Below are 5,397 nucleotides of genomic sequence, written 5' to 3' on the forward strand. Positions count from 1 at the left end.
TCTCAGAAAAAATCTTGGAAACCCAAGTAGACCCTGCAAGCATACATGCACATAACAATAGCAAAGAAAGATTAAAATTCTGTACCCACACAACTCTAATCCCTTTCTTTGGAGAACTTTTTGAATACTTTCAATTACTCGTTTCAGGTTATGTTCCTGACAGATCTGGACATGAGGTGTTGGGAGTTCAGCCAAGTCCAGCTGTAACCTTGCAGAATGGAGTAAGTTGCTCCAGGGCAGCAGTTCTCGATCTGTGTTTCGAGACCCCTTTAGGACAAACAACTCTTTCTGATGGTCACCTAAGACCATCAGAAAACACAGATATGTACATTAGGATTCATAACAGTAGCAAACTTATAAGGTAGCAACAATAAATTTGCTATTGGAGATCATCACAACATAAGGAACTATATTAATCAGTCACAGCATTAGTAAGGTTAAAGCCCACTACTCTAGACAGTCTTTGGGCACTGCGTCTTCAGCTCCAATAATTATCTCTCAGATGCTAGGAAGTCAAATATACTATTTTGGCATAAAGCATGAATACATATTTAGGTTTTCATGCTTATATAAAAACATGCACTAGTGACTGAGCAAAATCTTAGGATGAAAAACCTTAAGCCATAACACCCCTTGAAATATATACCACTGTGCACACATACCACTGTGCACATAGAGTTGAGAAGTTTCTCTTTGTGCCACTGTGGTTGTTTGTTTTTTGAAATGTTACTTAAGCTTGTTTTGGCCTAACTTGTTTAATACAATAGAAACCTTGGATAAGAAATGCTCATGGAGAATATTCCTCACACAACATTGCTATATCAAAACTTGGACCATCAGATTGTGACAAAACCATTTGCAATGTCCTTGCTTTCATCTCTATCCTTTACTTTGATTTCTAGCATTTATCCCTTTCACTCTTCTTTGCGGGTATTTTGGTTTTCAATACCTACACTCAACCTACACTCATATAACTTCTAGTGGTAGCTTATTGATTCTTAACCTGAACTATAGGCATACATGTAGCTTCTGGTAGAGAGGTATTCTATCAAACAACTTCACAAATAAGTACATATATGATACCCCCTTATAAGCTAATCTAGAAGAAAGAAGCAGGATCTTCATCTTGTGGAGACAAGTGGAATGCACCAATTATTGATTTAGTATGCTTACCTAGAAGAACACTTCCTGTCTTTCACTTGCTAGTCTTAATAGGTTCATATGACTATGACTAAATACACATTTATATTTAACAAACACTCTACTAAGTTATTTGACCTGGTATGTCAGCTATTTAGTAAGATGCTATCCTCATGTTGGCAGAGACAAAGCCCATGACTGTAGTAGCAGTTGAGTTCATCTTTAGTTCTATTGCTTATCCATTTTTCATCTCAAGCAGGTTCATAGGCTTGGGTTGCTCCTTCTATGACATCTGATTTTATGTCAACTTGATCCAAGCTAAAGTTACTTTGGAAAGGGAAACATTGATTGAGAACTTTCCCCTACAAGAGTGGCCTTTGGACAAGTCTGTGGGGCATTTTCTTCATTGATGATTGATGTATCCGAACTCAGCTCACTATTCTGGATGGTGCCATGCCTAGGTAGTTGAGCAAGCTATGAGATACAAGCCAGTAAGCATCAGTTCTGTCCTCCAGTTTCCTCCCTGGAGTTTCTTTCCTGCTTTTCCTAGATGATGGACTATAAGCTTTTACATGCAATCAATCTTTCACTCTATAACTTACCTTTGATCATGGTATTTTCTCACAACAATAGAACCCGTTCTAACTAAAATACCTTCACTTTATTCAGATGTAAACTTCCCAACACTAAGCTTCAGCAGCTTCTTCCCATAACCAACACCTCTATGCAATGGCTGTTCTATTTAAATCTGTATAACTTTCCAGACTTACATGCCTCCATCTCTCCACTTTCCTTACTTTAATCTCAGTGCAGACAGGGTCACATCTGTAAATCTTTGCAATTGAACTGATAGGTCACTGCCTCTTCCGGTCCAGATACTGATCATGTCGGAATTCGCCAAATGCACCATGTGTCCTCAGAACTATTTTAAGTGTCACAGCGAAACATAAAAATGTTAAGGTGTCCACAGTGAGGTAACAATCCAATTAAGAAGTTGTAAGGCTACTTTCCATCCCACAATTCTTTGCGCCCTTCCTTTCCAATTTGGGCTCGGCAGAATGGCTCCCTCAAAGAAGGTTGGCGAGAAGAAGAAGGGCCTTCTGTACAACGAGGTGGTGACCCGAGAATACACCATCAACATTCATTCACAAGCGCATCCATGAAGTGGGCTTCAAGAAGTGTGCTCCTCGGGCACTCAAAGAAATTCGGAAGTTTGCCATGAAGGAAATGGGGACTCCAGATGTGCGCATTGACACCAGGCTCAATAAAGCCGTCTGGGCCAAGGGAATAAGGAATGTTCCATATCACATCCGAGTACGTTTGTCCAGAAAACGTAATGAAGATGAGGATTCACCAAGCAAGCTCTACACATTGGTAACTTATGTGCTTGTTACCACATTCAAAAATCTACAGACAGTCGATGTGGATGAGAACTAACCTGAATATCAAATAAAGTTGCAGTGCTGCAAAAAAAAAAAAAAAAAAAAAAAAAAAAAAAAGCTCAGAAATCACAACCTACTGATAATACAAAGAAGAGCTAGAAAATGGTTAACATGAATCTAGTGCTATGAATGCTAACTGGCAATCAGCACGGGAACAATTAGAAATACTAAAGAATTAAAACAAATCAATTTCATTGAATTTACTTCAGATCATATGGCTGACAGCTAAGTGCATTGTGGTAGATGTTTCTTTCTTCTCTGTTAATATAACCAGTGGGTCAGTTTTCATCACGCTCAGAACCCAGGCTAGTAGCTGACAAGTCCTTTGGGTGGGAATGCCAGGAAGTACATTTTAGGGAAGACGAATGACAGCAAACAGCCCCTGTACCCAGTGGAAATGTTCATAGAAACAATTCCTAGTTCAATTAATAATTCAGTATAATTTACAGACAACCATTCTCCCATTGCTTCCCCATGTAATGATTATTTAGACAATGAAGCACAACATTTTTAATAGCTAAAATTAGAAAATATCAGTCAGCATGCTCAAAAATACCATTTGAGTGATTCTGAGTAGAGACATATTCACATAACCCTGGTTACTCTGGCCAAGATAAGCCCATATTTGTGCTACACTGTTTGGATCCTTTATTTCTTCAGAGCTATAATTTTGTGTTATATTTGTCACTGGCGACATTGAGGGTAGTGCGACTTTATGATATTCATACCTGACTCAGTGACCCTCCTGATTGCTTTCACACATGCAATTGGAGGTAACTGTAATGTCCTAATTATGATGATAGGAAGAATGATGCAAGTTCCTTTTATGGACTATGTACTGTGGGGCTTGCATCCAGACAGCATTTTCTTCTGATCATAACCATCAAGGAAGAGAAAAGAAAGGGTGCCTTAGAGAACAGCAGCCCTGCACTCAGATATAGGATTTAATAATCTCACCTAAAATAAACCGACTTTTTAAATTCATCATCCAAATAGCAACTGCAGTTGTGTTTGTGTGTTAGAGACAGGCTGAGCTGAGCTTCGTCCAGTGTTTATTATCTAGATTATATTTGGGCATAGTCATAATTTTTCTATACTGTGTATTTGTTATCTGTAAAATTTGGATGATAAATATGTGCACATCCAGAATTATTACATAGATGGGTAATAAATGTTATTTATTATTGCTATATAATAAAATATACATTTATCCTATAACTATCTCGTTGTTGATTATGATTCAATCTCATTCAAAGCAGATGCTACAGATAGCTAGTTGTTCCCTTTTAGGTGACATTAGTATTGCCTCAGGCTTTTCAGGAAAATGATCCTTATAGAAATACACTTTTTATTTATACTAGCTGAAAGCCTAATGGCTCATCATTAATGATCTATTTCTGCACTCAAGAACCATATATGACTAATTTAGTTTAAAGGAAATAAAAGTAAAAATTTAATTCCTCAGTCATACTAGCCACACCTTAATGTTGAACCATAAGGCCTGGTTAGTGGCTGTAGACTTAAAAAAAAAAAAAAAACTATATTGTTCAGGATTATGTAGAGGAAGAATATTTATTGAGCAATAGACAATGTTTATTGTACTTTTTGTTATTAAAATATAAGCAGCCAAGCAATTTATCAGTATTTACATGTTTGGGTCAAAATATACTTAGGTCCTAATATAAAACTCTAGTTTTATCCAGAGAAAGGCATGAAGATGAAAGCTCTTGGAATCATCTAGACCTTCCGTTCTTGCACATATTCAAATTCAGTGCTATGTACACACACTCACAGCATACATAATCAAGTCAGATTAACATCCATGAAAGAAGACACCTCATGTCTCTAGACCTTGCCATTTTAATTAGCGATTTACTGTTTGGAGTTACATGAGGATATTGGTGTGACTAACCTCACTCACAAGGGAAAGACCTAAGACTGGGAACAAACGCCCCGAGTTGAGATGAGAAATCAATCTCTGAGTGAGCAGTAGGAATGAGATTGTCTGAAATGTCTCTTTCACCTCTTGTTCATCTCTCCCTCTTCTATAACAGGAACAGACAGACCTTGGAAAATGCCAGGTATAGTCATGTAGTAAAAAATCATTACTTCCCATCTAAAATGGCCCAAAGTACCACTGCATGTACATGCACACATGCTCACCGACTTTTTTTAATCAAACAAACAATAACACCCAAAGAAGCCAGAGAGTCTATTGGAAACAGATCTTGCTTTCCAAATGGAGGCAAAACTCATCACTTCCCAGGTTAGAACAGCTGAGACCCATCAACCACCAGAAAACAATTTGTTCAGAGTAGAAGCTGTCACCAGCTATTACCACGTGGAACATGAAGAGCCGCTGCAGACCTCAGCTTCCTGATGCAGCAGGCATGTTCCCATTCCACTTGACAGCTGTGGACATTGGAATAATACAAAACATAACCTAATCAACAGACTGTGAAAAATCTGAAAGCTAAAGACAGATGTTCAACCACTCTCACCACCTTTCATATTTAATTATATTTATGCATGTGCATGCGGGGGGGGGGGACAAGAATTATGTCAACTCTTTTAAGACAGCCCTTCTTACTGCTAACTTAATGATGGAGTGGGTAAGGATTCTCCAATTCCATCCTCAAGTGCTCCAAATTTAACCTCCTGGTGGCACATGAGCCTTGATCAGTCTGTGTTTCATCTGTCAATCTGCAACATAGCTCTTCATTCCAGGAATTCCATCTTCACTTCTGCTCTTCCTTTTCAGGTTACTGTACCCACTGCAGTAGCTGGATGTAGTCAGCATGAATCATCTGTTCCC

The 5,397-nt window shown here is 38.2% G+C and overlaps 1 pseudogene; it reads left to right on the forward strand.

The window, feature by feature from the left end:
* Window positions 1-2,183: 2,183 nt before the first annotated feature.
* LOC117717170 (large ribosomal subunit protein eL31 pseudogene) lies at window positions 2,184-2,594 on the forward strand (annotated as a pseudogene).
* The last annotated feature ends 2,803 nt before the right edge of the window (window positions 2,595-5,397 follow it).

The sequence above is a fragment of the Arvicanthis niloticus genome, chromosome 11 (assembly GCF_011762505.2).
Source record: "Arvicanthis niloticus isolate mArvNil1 chromosome 11, mArvNil1.pat.X, whole genome shotgun sequence".
Lineage (NCBI taxonomy): Eukaryota > Metazoa > Chordata > Mammalia > Rodentia > Muridae > Arvicanthis > Arvicanthis niloticus.